The following is an 18,866-nucleotide window of genomic DNA, read 5'->3' as shown; positions in this document are numbered from 1 at the left end:
GTTAATATTTCTTACAGTGCAATGGTCTATGAGCGGTGGTGACCACCATCAGGTCACCCATATGGTCGACCACTAACCTATGACATAAAAAAATCTGAATTTAAATAAAAAAACAGATGAAGAAGAACAAAATTGTCAGTTCATCGAACAGAAGACTCGTTGTATCGTTTTATGTTCAGTAATATTTTGTTTGGGCCTCGCGTGGTCTTCACATCACTATCCCACGAGTAATTTTATATTTCCCCAATCCCGATTTACTTTCGCGAGATCATAAAACTTACTCAGACGTTAGCGGGACTCCGGGCGGACCGGCCGCCATTTTATAAATAGACGATATTTCACAGTGAAGTTCTAGAAATAGTTAATATAGTGTATTTGTGTGTGGACAATGATTTTGAACGGGTAAGTGAGTATGTTTTATGAATTTTCACGTTTGGCGCTTAATTTTAGTGACGTGTGCAATATTCGTTGGATAAAGAATTCGAAAGTCATTTTTAGATGTTTTTCGTGACATAAAAGTTCGTTAGAAATATTTATTTTATCTGTGATACTAAATTTCAAACGCCATTTATCAAATATAATTAATTTTAATAAATTTCGATGTTTCTTTGTTGGTGATAGTATATTTTAACTCTACGTTATATCTGTATAAAATCTGTGCATTTTGCCCAAAGTGCTTTGTCATTAAAGTTAGCTGTGAAATTACTTTGTTTAATTAACAGTAGCTTTTTAACGAGATATATTATCAATTATTACTTTTGTTGCCATACAGTTCAACGCATAAATAACTATTGAAAACGATGTTTTGAAAAATTTAAGAAAACATAACAAGATTATGGAATAAAACACTTGCAGACTATTTTCGAACGTTGGCAGCCGAAATTATTTACAACATCCATTTTGTCTTTAACAAAAATACTGTTAAGAGTTTGTTGCAAATATAATATTTCAATATAACTGATCTTGTGACGTTGAAAGACAAAAAAGCTTAGATTTTTTGAAATTTATTTAATATTTAGCATTTATATACCAAAATCAAAATATAACAAACTTATCCAAACAGTATATATATTTATTATTGCTTTTACAAGTACGCTTGAATCATTTAATAACTATAAGTGAAGTTACCAAACAAAAACAGTAATGATTATATACAAACAGAAACTACTATATCCAGAGTTTATAAATGAAAAATACGAAACAAAATAACTCGCTCGGGTCATAAATTAAACTATGCAGAACGAAATAAACAAAAATAAATTTGATTTCAACCAATCTTGCCAAATTACTTGTTACGTACAGGATGTATTTGATTAAGAAGATTTGTAAATTTGTTGTGAATTTCTGCAAAGCATTCGATAATGTATATCACATATAATATTGATTGAGATGATTAAATAATAGACACTATATACATACATATAAAGATTTGTTTTGTTTATTTTCATAATCTTTAAAAATTGATAAAGTTTCACATTTAATGAAGTCAAATTGTCATAATCAGAATAATTTAAGGAGTTCCACTAGGGTTTATTTTTGGACAAATTTTGTTTAGGTTTTATAATATTACGGGGCACAGATAATATGCAATACAGATTGTACCAAAGATACAGCAATGTATCGTTTACAAGAACACAACACAATCTGTTTGATGGACGGGTTCAATGCCCTTTCTTGCAATTGTCTTTGTACTTCACTGAGACAATCATTTGTCGGTGAGTTAATGTCTTCAATAGAATAGCTAACTGTATACTAAAATGAATTAAAAAATAGTTTCGACATAAATCTTGACTGCGTAGAACGGTATCAAGAATACTAGCAGGATTTCCCCGTTGAATCACAATTCCGATCCCCTAGACAAGAACTAAACCAGCCCACCTATCACCTGTGGAGAAGATAAGGCGTTGTTATACTATTAACGTCGATTTTTGGACTACTTCAACTTTCTAAACTGTACCATCGTAGTACCGAAAGGCAAAGATCTTCCCTTTTGACAACAACAAACAAGCTTTCGGAGCTGACTCGATAGTGCTCTAGCGGGGTAGTGGATACAAGTTACAGATCCACCTCATCATGGTCTCTATCATCACCAAGCACGAGATATACTATAAATACCAATCATTCACGTGAAGATTTAGTATTGCTTGTTACACGCCGAGTTTGAACTCAGAATCATCAGATTCATGTCTCGGAACCACTTCATTACCGCTCTCGTCATATCTTACAAGTAATGTTCCATGCTGCCAGTTTTATCACAAATATTTATTTAAATATATATTTAATATAATCTTTGAATCCAACATGTTATAAGTCGTATCAATTTATCTGTAAAGAAATACCTGTAAGATCTTTTACAGTTCTAAGTCGCACAAAATGACGATGAAAAAAAAGACAACCTAATGAAAAACAACAACAAAAAAATGAAAACAAAGACATTTAAAAAGACGATGAAAGGTATTATTTCCAAGTTCATTTAAGGCATAGACAATTAGTTTAGCACTTTTTCGAAAAAGATGCAGTACGGGTAATAATCAAATGCATATAATTTTAAATTATTCCATTTTTTAAGTTCACAATATGTTATTGCTTCCTATAATTCTATCTTTATCAACCACATTATCGAATAGTATAAATAAATTATTTGAATATAACCAAGGCATTAAGTTTAGTTTCAAATAAACGGTTAGAAAACTGATCTTATAACAATAATATATTCCTTGCTATTATGAAGAACATCTATAGCTTTCTACTTTTAATATCGACTATCGTACCTATCCTTTTGATAAATATTTTAGTTATTTCTTCCAAATATGGCAATTTTGAAAATATACAAAACAATCGAGGTGTGAGAGAAAAACCACAGTGGCGTGCATTTATGGCCTATGTCCATCAGTGAAACATGGGCTGATGATGATGATGTGAGATAAATTGTTGGCGGCCCCCCCTCAGGATGGGGGCCCGAAGAAGAAGAAGGGCACACCCTTATCGTAGGGGTAATAAATATAACTATAGAGGTTAAAGTCAGTAAAATAAAAGATATTTACATAATTTAAGATGTCAAGACATAAAACAATAAAATTGTTATAATAAAGAGACAGATCAAAAGATGAAAAACCGTTCATAATTAATCGTTACACGAGCGAACGTTTGGCAAAAACACTCCAGATCGTATCTTCGTGTAATAATAGACTGTAGGGACAGACTCGACGCTGTGGAATAAACCTATATTCATATTTATTCTTATATCTTCAAAAGACCTCTAGAAATGTTATAATGAAGAATTTTTAATCTTTAATATGTCATTATACCCGAGATGGCTTAGTGGTTAGAACGCGTTCATCTCAACCGATGATTTCGGGTTTAAACCCAGGCAAGCACCACTATATATATGTGCTTAATTTGTGTATTATTCATCTCGTACTCGTCGGTGAAGGAAAACATCGCGAGGAAACCTGCATGTGTCTAATTTCATTAAAATTCTGCCACATGTGCATTAAACCAACCCGCATTGGAACAGCGCGGTGGAATATGTTCCAAACCCTCTTCTTAATGGGAGAGGAGGCCTATTTACTTTTTACGAGAAATAATTTTCTTACTTTAAGCAATATAACATTAATCCTTGTCTAATTAAAGTACCTTAAATACACCTTTCGAGAAATATAGATCAATATGACTCTTTATAAAATGTAATTTACATAAATATTTTCGAAGATATTACAGATTTACAACGCAGACACAAAGCGGTTTGTATTGTTAAATGACAATGTTTATCACCTCGTGTTCAGTGAAGGAAAACATCGTGAGGAAACCTGAATGTGTCGAATTTAGATTTCCGTAGAACAGATTGAACAACGCTATAATCATAATAATGATATAACAGATTATAACAATACAAACATTTTAAAAGATTAAATTGATATAACTATTGATAAATATGAATGCAATACAAATACATATCCAAATTGTGACGAATTTTTGGTCTTTTTTCTTTAATGTATACATATCTTATCTTGAATTTATCTCTACGTGCGATTTATAACATTTACTAACATCCATTCATCATGATTAATTACTTACTATTATTACTATTTTTTTTACATTGGACAACATCACATACATTACTCTGATCCCAATGTAAATAGCTAAAGCACTTGTGTTGTGGAAAATCAGAAGCAACGACGGCACAAACACCCAGACCCAAGACAACATAGAATTGGACCCGGACCTCGGAGTATGGTCGTCGTCGTTTTGTCCCAAACCAAAACAAACCACAAAAACATATGTTGTACATTAAATGTCAATACAGAAATATCTGTCCCAGTTTTTGAGAAAGAACTCGGAAACAGATGTGATACGCCATTATTCCAAAAACGCAAATTTTAGTGCAATGCACTTTGTTATTTTTGTACTTCTGGTAAATTGTTGTATCTTATTACTCTTGGATTATTTCCGTGTAACACACATTTGTTTATGTACACAAGTAAATTATTATTTTTTTTTCTTATTTTATGAAATACGAGCATATGATGGTAAGTGGTCATCATCACCCACAGACAATGACGCTCTAAGAAATATTAACTATTCCTTACATCGTCAATGTGCCACCAACCTTGGGAACTAAGATGCTATGTCCCTTGTGGCCCATATGCTCGTCCTATACCTTAAAAAAACACATGGAATATTCGCTAATATCACAAGAAATTATTAGATTCAAAGCGTTTAATGTTTATTTATAGCATTTCACATATTTTGATAATTAATCTCGTAATTAAATATGATTTATGATCGCAACGAGTTGTTTAAAATATCAACAAGATGTATTTGAGAAGATTATACGTAAGCTCTGTACAAATTTTTCCTGTTTGATCAGTGTTATCTGTGCTAATATATGCTAAGTAAACATGAATCATTTTATCAAAGACTATTTGAAATAAAGATTTGATGGGATTTTTTTGATGCTGTATCATACCCAAATCAATATGAAAATTTATTTTATTCAAGTAGAATTTACAAGCACTTTTAGATCCTCATTTTACAATTAAGTGAAGCTACCAACGGTTCGGAAAGTAGATTCTACCGAGAAGAACCGGCAAGAAACTCAGTAGTTACTCTTTTTCAACATTTAAAAAATACAGAGTCATGTTAGTTAAATACATTTATTTTAATTAATATATCCTCCTTGGAAGTCAACAGTTTCCTTTCCTTCTCAATCTAATCTAATGTGATAGACAACGTACGTAAACATAAATGGTAGGTTTGAACCCGCAATCATCACGTATTATCAACGTTTTCTAACAACAGAACAATCGTATATATCCGTAAAAGCAATAAGCTTTTCTGAAAAATGTGACATCATACTTTTTATTTATGGCTTGTAACCAGTAGTAGCCGACTTCACAGGGTTAGTAACTCTTTAGTGGGACAATACACCCGCTTTATAATTCATAAATTAATCAAGGAAAACATTCGAGTATTTTCAATTGTAAAATACCTAAACTTTTTTTGATTTTTTGGAACTAAGGAAAAATTTATTACATTAAGAATATTATAAAAATAACTGTTCTACCGATCTTCGAAATATAGCTCTCTTTAAAATGATAAATATTTTGTTCGAATTATATAGAAGAGATAGCCCAGTCAGAACGAGATCTTAACCGATAATTGCAGGTTCGAACCCAGGCAAGACCGACTGAATTTTCATTTAAATTTCAACGAAATTCTGCCGCATGTGTATCAAAGATCCCGCATTGGGACAGCGTGTTGTACCATGCTCCAAACCTTCTCCTCAACGGGAGAGGTGTCCTTAGCCTAAAATTTCAAGGCCGTTGTTATTGTTGTTGTTGTTGTATTATATTTATGACGACCTCCGTGGTCGAATGGTGTGTACACCGGTTTTCATGGGTACGCCACTTTGAGTTCCTGGGTTAGATTCCCGGCTGAGTCGATGTAGATTATCATTAGTTTTCTGTATTGTCTAGAGCATGGTTTATACAGTCGTTACTTCTAATTTTCCATAACACAAGTGCTTTAGCTACTTACATTGGGATCAGAGTAATGTATGTGATGTTGTCTCATATTACTATTATTATTACATTTATTGTTTACAATCATCAACTCAACAACACCGTTTACTAAGAGCGCTCCTTGAAATATTAAATGATATTCTATCAAGTGCATTGTTCTCCCATTAAAACGTTTGAAAAAAAAAACATAATAAATACACTCAAAACATTAATGCGAGCTGTCAGTCAATCCATCATTAGTTCAGCGTTCTATTTCTGTTGTTTAAAACGTATTGTTTATGTGTGTTAACTGGGACACGAGGTGTAAAACTGAAACTCACTCTTGACTAATATAGCGCGATCTGTTTCCACGTTTAAATTTAGAATCGAGAATCATTAAAAAAAAACATGTCATGCACATATTTATATAACAAAATATACATATATACACACATACACACACACATAGATAAAAAAAGACTCGCGGAGTTTCTTTCGCCGGTTCTTCTCAAGTCAGGATGTTTCCTTTTCCGAACCGGTGGTAGAGTTTGATTTGACCATCAATGAGAAGGTGTAATGCTTCTGTTTTTAACTTTGCCGTTTCGTAAATTCAAATCGTTTGTAAAAAATACATTGGTAAAAATTATTCGATACAAGATTATATAGATGATAAAAAGCGTAGAGTTAATACCTGTTGACTTCCAAGCAGGATATATTAATTTAAATAATTGTATTTTACTAACTTGACTTTTTATTTTTTAGATGTTAAAAAAGAGTAACTATTGAGTTTCTTGCCGGTTCTTCTCGGTAGAATCTACTTTCCGAACCAGTGGTAGCTTCACTTAATTGTAAAATGACGATTCAAAAGTGCTTGTAAAAGCGAACTTGAATAAAGTTTATTTTGATTTGATTTAACTATGAAAGACGCCCCCTCCCCCCCAGTAATACGCGAGAAAAACCGCGGGCTAAAACTCGTATAATATTCAGTCTATAACCTTCCTCAATAAATGGAATGACGGAGATTCATTTGTTAATCAGACCGATAGTATAATAGATAAGTCCGTTCATAAAAAAACAGACTCGGTAACTTGATAATATAGATTATATAAGTAAATCGTCACAAGTTATATATATGTACATATATATAACACTTTCTATATTTATTATATTACTTAACTGATTGTTGTGCGCGGTTTCAAACGCGTTTAAGAGTAATGGTTGTCATGTGTTAGGCAAAAAGCCTATGTCCCTTCTTGGAGTTCAAATTTGCTTCAAAATTTCATCAAATTCGGTTCATTTACTTGGTGGTAGAGTTTTGTGCAAGCCCGTCTGCGTAGGTACCACCCACATATCAGTTATTCTACCGCCAAATAACAGTACTCAGTATTGTTGTGTTCCGGTTTGAAGGGTGAATGAGCCAGTGTAAATACAGGCACAAGGGACATAACATCTTATTTCCCAACGTTAGTGGCGCATTGACGATGTAAGGAATACTTAATATTTCTTACAGCGTCATTGTCTATGGGTGATGTTGACCACTTACCATCAGGTGTCTAATACGCTCGTCCGCCAACTTATACCATAAAACAGACAGAGTTACTTTCATATTATTGAAGTATAGATTATAAAAATGACAGCGCGATTCCAGCGAAGATCTGCTGACGTTCAGTGAAAATGTAAAATATAAAACGGAAAAACCTATATTTATTTAAGTTTAATGTAAAACAAAGGTACGGGTAACTGTGTGCCCGTGGATGTTTAAATTAAATAAATAATATAAATCTAAAACACAGTTCACTTTCATAACTTAACTATTCGATCAATTAATTATCATGACATTTGCCGTACTCTTAGTCAAATTCAGAACGACACGTCCTAACGCTGTCAAAACCGAAGGTAGAAGCTAGTCGAGAGTGACTAAGCGATCTTATACAACATTTAATCAGCTATCTACTATCTTAAAACAATAACATTTAAAATTTTACGAACACATTTTCTTTACGCCATGAGGAAAACTGTTACTAAAATGTTTGGAAACTGTTGGAATACCTGTATATTTTAAATATATTATTAAATACTTATTTAAATGTTGAAAAAGAGTAATTACTGAGTTTCTTGTCGGTTCTTCTCGGAATCTATATTCTGAACCGGTGCAAACATCACTTAATACAGTTGTTAAATGAATATATTAAAAGTGTTGAGTACTTAAATAACATATATTTTGATTTTGTATCTATGGTTAGGGTTATCTAATAAACCATTTGCTAGATTTATTGAATAAGTGTGATCTATATTAATATTATAAATATGAAAGTAACTCTGTCTGACTGTAGCTCATTCACGGTCAAATCGCTGAACCGAATTTTGATGAAATTTGGTATGAAGCAAACTTGAATTGCAAGAAAGGACATACTACTTCACCTGACACATGTCAAGCGACAACCTAAAACGCGTGCAAAACCGCTGGCGACTACTAGTATTACATTTTTAAATAGTAAATTCAAATAGTTTGTAAAAAAATACATTGGTAGTAAAGGCATATTATTCGATACAAGATTTTATAGATGATAAAAAAGCGTGGAGTTAATCTGTTAACCTGTTGACTTCCAAGAAGGATATATTAATTTAAATAATTGTATTTAACTAACATGACTTTGTATTTTTTAAATGTTGAAGAAGAGTAACTACTGAACTTCTTGCCGGTTCTTCTCGGTAGAATCTACTTTCCGAATCGGTGGTTGCTTCACTTAATTGTAAAATGACGATTCAAAAGTGCTTGTAAAACCCCACTTGAATAAAGTTTATTTTGATTTTGATTTTACATAAAAAAATAAAACAAATACTCCACAAGAGTCAACAGTCATTGTAAACGAAAATAGTGCCATGAAATTAGTTTTTGTTTTACTTGATACAGCAAATGTAAGGCGACGCCAAGTTTTGGCCTGTTTATCTCTATTTCGAGAAGGCCATCGACCTGAAGACGGATGGCTTGAACACGAGAGCAAACATCAATACGGATTGATATTTCAAAGCTCCCCACTAACCCAATTATGATATTAGTGACGTATAAGAGCTATTTAATTGCCAGCAAATATATTCGTTCGCGATTACCAAGGAAATTATGTTGCCAATTTATTTGAGCATGCCAAAATTGAGCCAATAAATTTTGTAGCTTGATTGATATTATGATGACACTATAAGTGGTTTTAATTTTGTAAAACGGATTTGTTTCTTGTATGGGATTCTGATCTGTCTGGGATATCGTTTGCAGAAATTATGTTAAAATATGGATTTATAATGTAAAAATACTAATAAGTAAGCAACCTCCGTGGTCGAGTGGTGTTTACACCGGTTTTCATGGGTACGCCACTCCGATATCCCGGGTTGGATTCCCGGCCGATTCAATGTAGATTATCGTTACTTTTCTATTTTGTCTCGGGTTTGGGTGTTTGTACCGTCGTTACTTCTGATATTCCATAACACAAGTGCTTTAGCTACTTACATTGGCATCAGAGTCATGTATGTGATGTCCCATATTTATTTACTTTATTATTTATAGCTTGTGGTTTTGTCCGTAAAGGCGATCAGGTGTAAGTTAAGACGTCAAATGGTAGGTTACATTGTTTAAACTTAACAATAACTCACCTTATCAGATGGTATGTGATACCTTTGTAGAGTGTTTAATTCCTATTAATCTACCGTCAAATATCATACCGTCTATTGATGTAATCGTGTTGTGAGAATATGTGAAACAATCTCGAGGATTTTACCATATTTTCGTGTTGTAACACAGCGTTGATATTTGTTTTGCGAACAATGTGTACATTTTTAAAATAGGATCCCAGAAAGCTTTCAATTATTTAATTGTCATAATAAAAATGACAAAACTAATGACTTCTTAGTTGCAAACACCTTGCATCCAGCTTCTATCGCGTTTTAGGGCGTTGGTTTTCATGTGTCAGGCCAAAAAGGTAGCCTATGCCTTTCTCGGGGTCCAAGTTTGCTTCATAGCAAATGTCATCAAATTTGGTTCAGCAGTTTGGTCGTGAAAGAGCGACACACAGACAGAGTTACCTTCACATTTATAATATTAATATGGATTTGACAATTATTTATACACCTTTAGTACAGCTGTTCCATTAATAAATTACGTAATGCGACGTAGATATTATTGTTACGCTATAGACGTCAAATAAATGACATATGTAGTGTCTTACTACAGATCTAAAAGAAATGGACCAAGTTTATCATTTCGTCGTGACAGCTATGCTTGACACTGGACTTTGTTTCACCAACACCACCTTGATGTCCAAAAATCCAAATCAGCGCAGTTTTTTAGACATTTTCTGCCTCACATAACTCTTTTTTGATACAACTTGGGAATCTTCAAGAAAAACGTACTTCTTCCTTAAAAGTCGGCAACGCACCCGCAAGCTCTCCGGTGTTATAGATGTTGTTGGTAACTTCAATGGTAACTTTGGTGCCTCATGAGCCTCATGTTGGTCAGCTCCCTTAGTGACCAACTATTGGATGCTGTATTTTTCGAAGCATTATTATCTTTGACAGTCGTCAGAGTCGGATTTAAAGGTCTGAAGGCCACAAAGCAGTGGGGGCCCTAGACAAACAGAAGCGTGAACAACCTAATAATTATATTATCATGAATTAATTACTTTTTTTATTTCAATCAGTGAGCTATGATTTATTTACTTGTATCTGTAACTTTTAAAATATTAAATAATAACATTATTATAATTTGACTATATCTCGGTATTTGTTAACTTGCTGAAAACTGTGGCCCCCACTAATGTGGAGGCCCCAGGGCAGTTGCCCCGGTTGCCCTCCCCTAAATACGGCCCTGACAGTCGTAACATACGAGCGAACTTCATAATAGTAATAATTTGTATGTTGTTTCAACTTTTGTTCTATTAAGAGTACTAGCGGTAATCCACAGCTTTGCTCGCATAGACAATATGAATATATTTACAAATTATATTAATATTACCTTAATGTAAGACCTCTTTGTTAGTTGCTATAGATTCTCGTGTCAGTTCAACCCGAGACAGCAAGTGCATGTAAAACGCTCCAAATTGACGAATATATTAGGTCATATGATATGACTCATCAGTTATTCTACCGCCAAACAACAGTTCTCAGTATATATATATATAAGGAATAGTTAATTTTTCTTACAGCGTTATTGTCTATGGGCGATGGTGACCACATACCATCAGGTGGCCCATATGCTCGTCGCCAACCTATACCAGAAAAAAAAGAAAAATGACAAGTTATTACGTTTGTGTAAAGATCATATTCACATAAGAAATAAATATTGATAAATTGGGATAGCGTACTCAATTCGGATGTGATCGGTTTTACGAATTTTACCGACGCTACATCTAAGTTGTTTTGTACTGTTCTCATCAGTATGACACGAAATTAAACACGGATGAAACATCGGAATGCGTTTAGTTTAACAATACATAGTATACAGTCCAACTCCTATTTATATAAAGTCTTAAATAGCCAACAATGCGACCGAGCATTAATAAACATATATATAATATATGTCAATGTATATATATCGTTAATTGATTTAAAAATATTCAGAGCTGTTTGTCAATCATCAAGTTACAATTTTAGAAGAGAAATATTCAAGTGATGGATACAAGTTGTTGATTTTTGTTCTGTTTGTCAATTCATTTGTGTTTTATTGTTCCCGGGTGGTGCCACTCTGTATTCTCAATGATGGTAAGCGGTAGATCTCTTATATAGTTAGTGTTTGCGCAATTTACGTTGCTATGAATTAGACGTAAAACTACTACCCTGTTGGAAATGTAAATTCAATCAAGAATCGACAAGAGACTCTGCAGTTACTCTTTTCCAAAATTTAAATAATCAAAGACAATAACATATAGACATAGAAAATTATACTCCTTACTGATATAATAAGAGCTGAGATGGCCCAGTGGTTAGAACGCGTGCATCTTAACCGATGATTGCGGGTTCAAACCCAGGCAAGCACCACTGTATATATGTGCTTAATTTGTGTTTATAATTCATCTCGTGCTCGGCGATGAAGGTGAAGAAATTTTGCCACACGTGCATTCCACCAGCCCGCATTGGAACAGCGTTGTGGAATATGTTCCAAACCCTCTCCTTAATGGATGAGGAGGCCTTTATCCAGCAATGGGTAATTTACCATTTGTTACTTTACTTTTTTTACTTTTACTTTACTGATATAATATGGAATTCACATCATTGGCTCGTCGGTATAAAAGCGAAGAATTTTCTAAAGCAGTCGAACGGTTTTCGCGCTCTACGCTTATGTAAACACAAAAACATTCCGGCTATTTTTAACGAAATTACGTAGAACAATGTTTATGTCGACAATCGTAGGTCTAGTATAATGTACGAGATGATCCTCATAATATTACGTTCGCTTAACTGTGATAAGATGTAAAGGCCTGTAAATATCCCACTGCTGGGCTTTTTTATGTGTGAAGTGCCCTACTGGCCTTTACAGCGTCACCGGGCGAGTACTAATGTCCTCAGCCCTCAGTTTGAGCAGTGAGCTTGGGTTTAAAGTTTGTCCTGAGGGTGTGTCCTTTGAGATCGCACTTCATGCTGGGCTAAAGCCTCCTCTCCTTAAGGGAAGGCTAGGAGCATGTTTAACCACGCCTTCGTGTAGTACATGTATCAGAATTTCCTCGAAATTAGACACATGCAGGTTTCCTCTCTATGATCTTCATCCAAGTTTGTGTTGAATTATAAATACAAATTAAGCACATGAAAATTCAGTTGTGCCTGGGTTTGAACCTGCAATCATCGGCTATGATACGCATTCGAACAACCGAGCCATTTCAACTCGAACACCTGTGTACTGTAAAAAATTGGCTGGCTTCCTAGAAAACAGTTGCAGTTGAAATCGGTCAGAACTGACCATTGTTCCAAATAGGTGCTAATGACACGACGCAGAACGTTTATAGAACAGTGACATTTTGACACTTCTGACATCTGTCAAGGAACTTAATGTAACAAGGTCGGATGGTAACTTGTCGATGGCAAGATTATTTATTTAAGTTTTTCTGAGAAAAACGATGGTCGCGAGTAACAGCTCACCATAACAGCCTAAAAATTAAATCAGACTGTTACTTTGTTTCACTTTTACAGTTTTTAAATAACTTTTAAATGTAACTCGAAACTATCTGAATAATCGTATAATCCGAAATCGGTCACCTATACGGGCCCCCAATTCCTAGGGGGATACTCAGGGTACTAAAAACCCCCTAGATCCAGTTGTGCCTAGTGAGGTGTCCGGAGAAGGGGCAGGTAGCGCTTCTTCAGTCGTCTTTGGCCGGTCATGACTGTAGCGGCATCCTCTAAATTTTTGGTTGCCCTTTGCTTGGTGGTAGGGCTTTGTGCAGGCCCGTCTGGGTAGGTACCACCCACTCATCAGTTATTCTACCGCCAAACAACAATACTCGGTATTGTTGTGTTCCGGTTTGAAACGTGAGTGAGTCAGTGTAACTACAGGCACAAGGAACCTAATATCTTAATTCCCAAGGTTGGTGGTGCATTGACAATTTAAGGAATACTTAATATTTCTTACAGCGTCATTGTCTATGGATGATGGTGACCACTTACCATCAGGTGGCCCATATGCTCGTCCGTCAACCTATACCATAAAAAAAAAATACTGACAAATAAAAATGAAATAATATAAAATATATCCATATAAAAAAATGGCATACCCTACAGCATAACTATAATATATCCAAAGCCTAAGTATACCAATGTATATAATGTGAGATCAGAAATGAACGCAAGAACACGAGCACACTATCCTAATATCCGGGTAACAATGACTCAAGCAGGTGACCTATTTAGCTAGGCGATGTATTTCAGCGGTCGTCGACATTAGATTCCAGGTGACTAGTCTTTCCTAGAGCAATAGTCCCGACTATGATATGTGTTACATAATATTAATTATATATACAACAGATTCCCAGAATGATGAGATGAAAAATGCTTTATGTTGTATAAAAAGAATGTTAAGGAACGCTTGCGTGCGAAAGGTTACTATACAATTAGTGTGTTTGACACACCTCGGCAATGAAACGATCAACTCCTGGCTGTTTCTATTCATATACGATATGTACATAATTAATTTGACAAAAAAATCCGCTGAGTTTCTTTCGCCGGTTCTTCTCAGGTCAAGGTTTTCTTTTTCCGAACCGGTGGTAGTGTTTAATTTGACCATCAATAAGTGAGTGTAATGCTTCAATTTTTAAATAAAGTAATTTGAGTTTGAATTTTATATTACTGACGATAATAATGTCACGTAGAATTAAAAAAAAGATCGTGCGTTCAAACTCGACTGAGTTCCACTTATTTGGAATGCTTAATATTTATAAGAAATTCCTTTCGTGGTCGTGTACAGGGGAACGGAACTTTTTGCTGAATTTGGCGCTGTTAGAAGTATTTACCATTCCTTACAACGTTAATGCGCCACCAACCTTGGGAACTAGGTTGTTATGTCCCTTGTGCCTGTAGTTACACGGACTCACTCACCCTTCAAACCGGATCACAACAATACTGCGTACTATTGTTTAGCGGTAGAATATCTGATGAGTAAGTGGTACCAGACGGACTTGCACTATGCTCTAGAAAAAAGTAAGTTTTAACCACTGAGTTATCTCGGCTCTTCCATCCTTTCAGTCGTCTTATAATTAAATCAATTATTTATATGATATACTCACTATATTATTATCCATTTGCTGTCGAAACGCTTGACCCTTGGAGTAGTGGTGCAAAAAGCTTCATCAAAAGTATGACACGTCGCCTCATTGCCTCCACTGGTGACACGAGGGCTGGTTCGTTTGCCCAGAGGATCGGAATTGCGATTCAACGGGGAAATGCTGCTAGCATTCTTGCCACCATTCCACGCGGTCAAGATTTGTGCAGTAACTAGTTTTAGTTCATATTTGTATATATTTAAGCATTTAATGATGTTAATTCTTATGTTAATAAATACTATATTAGTATTATTTTATAATATATAAATAATTTATTGTAATTTTTACTTACTTATTAATTATTATAATTCAATTAATTTCGCGTTTATTCCATTTTTTCGGGAATTTCGTAACCTATGCAGCTATCGTCCCATAATCGCTGAGATAAAAATCGACTGACGCATTAATATATAAGATTGTATTTAATCTATATTATGTATATTAATATTATAAATGTGAAAGTAACTCGGTGGAATCTTCACTCCAAAACAGTAGCTGTAAATATATTTCAACACATGACAATTCGTAAGTAATATAGGCTTATAAACGCCTACTTGAATTAAAAATGTTTTCGTACACAAAAAGAGAAAACATAATCCCCCATAAAATGCAAAAGATGATTCATCCACTCATAATAATATAGTATCTGAGCATAGTATGTTTTTAGGGCGTGTTAGCCATCATGCAATCAGAATGCATTATACAGGTGTTCTGACTTTGACCTATTTATATTTTCGTATATCCACACTCAAATAACGCTGAAGGTAACACTGTTATACGTCTATCAGTAGAATAATAAATATCGTAACTCTTCAAGAGGAGTGTTATTAATATAGCTTCGTAAGAAATTGTAACTTTCCAATGACCAAAATCGATATATATATCAGAGAAATATAAAGATTATTTTTGTCATAAAAAGTTTCTTTAGGAAAACTATTTAAAATGTAAATAATACACTCAATGTCCTTCAATACATTAAACCCGGCCAAGAGCGAGTCGGATAAACGTATGAAGGTTTTTTTTTTTGGTATAGGTTGGCGGACGAGCATATGAGCCACCTGATTAGTGGTCACCATCAAACATAGACAATGACGCTGTAAGAAATATTAACTATTCCTTACATCGTCAATGTGCCACCAACCTTGGGAACTGAGATGTTATGTCCCTTGTGCCTGTAGTTACACTGGCTCACTCACCCTTCAAACCGGAACACAACAATACTGAGTACTGTTATTTGGCGGTAGAATGACTGATCAGTGGGTGGTACCTACCCAGACGGGCTTGCACAAGGCCCTGCCACCAAGTGAGTGGATTCTGTAAAATTACACAGAAAGGGCAAACAAAACCACTGTTTTTAGTATTTGTTGTTACAGCGGCATCAGAAACATATAATCTGGGAAAATTTCAACTGTCCAACTATCACAGTTCATGAGATGCTTGGTGACAGACGGACGACGGAATCTTAGTAATTGTGTCTCGTTTTACCCTTTGGGTACGGAACCCCAATGGATCCCTCTTTCTCTCTAACTTTTCAAATATATAATAGAGTCAGTGTCGGATTTACCAATAGGCTAAGTAGGCTGGAGTCTAGGGCGGCAAATTTAGTCAAATTTGTTATTATCTTACAGAAATTTATAATTATATGTATACTCGTCACGACATAGCGGGTTGGAAAAATAATCTAGTAACTGACAGAAATATCACCTAGTTTATAATCATACAAATAACGGGAAAAACCGATTTAATGAGGACGATAAAACACAAATCATATATGTTGCAAAAAAGTAGGGGCGGCAAAAAGTGAATAGCCTACTAGCGGCAGATTTGTGGATCCGCCGCTGTGTAGAGTTTACACGTAAAGAAATAAACAAAAAAGCGAAATGTTATTCGTCATTATAGCGATTTTCGCAATTATAGATACAATTGAAATTAAATATAGGCAAATTGGAAATTTAAACTTCATATCGGAGGGGAAAACTTTGCATGATTGTCATTTCCATGTCGAGGCAGGACATGAATAAAACGAAAATATTTTACCAAGTTTCATCAAATTCGATGTAGCGGTTTGTTCGTAAAAGAGCGAGACAGACAGACAGAGTTACATTCACATTTATTATATTAATATAGAGTGTTAACTGACAGTATTAAACAATTCGCGATTATATCAAATCAAATCAATTTTATTCAAGTAAACTTCCCAATGAAGCGTTTTTGAATCGTCAATAATTAAATACTACCACCGTTTATGAAAGCAGCTTCTAGCGAGAAGAAACGGCAAGAAACTCGCATAGTTGCTCTTTTCATATAAACAGATTTACTGTGCTGTTATTTACAGTAATTAGTGTCCTGATGGAACCCGAGCCTAACTCCAGGCGTTTCTTTCTAAAAAGTACTCTTCTAATTCATTCGATCAACATCACAATTTTTGTCTTTATGAATTGTATATGTGTTGTTAAGGTATCTTAGTATTATTTTCCTGCAATATAATCATACTATATTTATTATTTAACCCGTGTAAAAAGGTATTAATTATAAATATTCTTGTCCATTTTCGAACTCGAGCAGAGATGGCCCAGTGGTTAGAACGCGTGCATTTTAACCGATGATTTAGGGTTCAAACCCAGGCAAGCACCACTAGATATATGTGCTTACTTTGTGTTTATAATTCATCTCGCGCTCGGCGTTTAAGGAAAACATCGTGAGGATACCTGCATGTGTCTAATTTCATAGAAATTCAGCCACATGTGCATTCCACCAACCCGTATTGGAACAGCGTGGTGGAATATGTTCCAAACGCTCTCCTCAATTTCTTTTTTTTTCGAACATATATCATACAGTAAACAAACCTTGAAGCGTCCGTAAGACTTTAACGCTAAAATCGAAAAATTTCTTTGTTCATGTTGGCAACACTGTGTGTATTCCCTCGGGAATGAGAACGCATCCTCAGTGGAACATGTCACTGACATAATGACCTCATCTGCGTAAACCCCGAGATATATTTCCGACTTTGACAAGTACAAACACACGTACAAAAATACACTTCCTGGATCATGAATCTTTAAATAAGGATTAAAATAAAGTAGCAGTCAGCGTTACTGTTAGGTCCTTTCGATCTTGGCGAAGGATTAATAAGAAAGATTATAACTTGGAATTCAAGCTGGTACCCAATCATGCTGATCAAATCAAATTACCTTTATTCAATATAGACGCATTATCGCCCAGACAACGAAGGTTAAATAAAAATAAAAAATACGAAAGTTTTGAAATTTGGCTACAATGTTCATTCTGGCTTATTAATGAACGGGTCAAAATTCCTGAACAATTGAAGCTCCGGAATCGCCGCCATCTTGAAAAAAAGGTGCACTTTTATGGTGTTTGCTAAATAACGCCCCAATTATGATATTTATTGAATAAATAGTTATAACAAATACAACAAACAATACCTGATAAGGACCGGAAATAAACTTTAATATTTTTTTATCTTGTGTTTATTAGCATACTAGCGACCCGCCCCTTCGCACGGGTGCAATACTGGTATAAATATACTACAGAATTTGTTTATTGACGACAAAACATTCGAATTATCAGTGTTTCGTATATATTAGCCATTAGTATTATATACGTATAATATATGTGATTTTGTCCACTTATTTAATAATTCTTAATCTATACTAATATTATAAAGAGGTAAAATTTGTAAGTTTGTAAATTTGTATGTAGGGGGTAATCTCTGGAACTAATAAGCCAATTCTAATTTTTTTTAACTGGCTGAAAGCTACATTATTCCTGATTGCTATAGTCTATAAATTGTTTCTTTAACATGTGTATTAACCGAACTATCACAACTTATGTCTAGCAAGTCGGTAAAAATACCTCATAAAATAGTATTATTTGCGTGCGCTGCCTAAACAGTTGCTTAAAATTAAAAACAATGCATGGCTACCTGGTTCGTCATAATTATTTCTACCTAAAAAGTCCGCGATACCATATCTCTATCTTTTATATTTTATATGCTAAAGCGCGAGTATATTTTATTTGCTATATTGACGCGAAGCTGATATGCTTATTA

At 34.4% G+C, this 18,866-nt stretch overlaps 1 protein-coding gene across 1 annotated transcript in view; it reads left to right on the top strand.

Annotated features, from left to right (window-relative positions):
* LOC124541847 (tau-tubulin kinase homolog Asator) overlaps window positions 1-18,866 on the top strand; it is a 98,973-nt gene continuing 80,107 nt past the window's right edge. Inside the window, exon 1 of the mRNA XM_047119756.1 lies at window positions 1-402. The gene's annotated coding sequence lies outside the window, so the exon portion shown is untranslated. The remainder of the gene's footprint in view (window positions 403-18,866) is intronic.

This window comes from Vanessa cardui, chromosome 29 (genome assembly GCF_905220365.1).
Source record: "Vanessa cardui chromosome 29, ilVanCard2.1, whole genome shotgun sequence".
NCBI classification, from domain to species: Eukaryota; Metazoa; Arthropoda; class Insecta; order Lepidoptera; family Nymphalidae; genus Vanessa; species Vanessa cardui.
The sequence above is the reverse complement of the archived record's forward strand: the minus strand, read 5'-3'. Positions and strand labels throughout refer to the sequence as shown.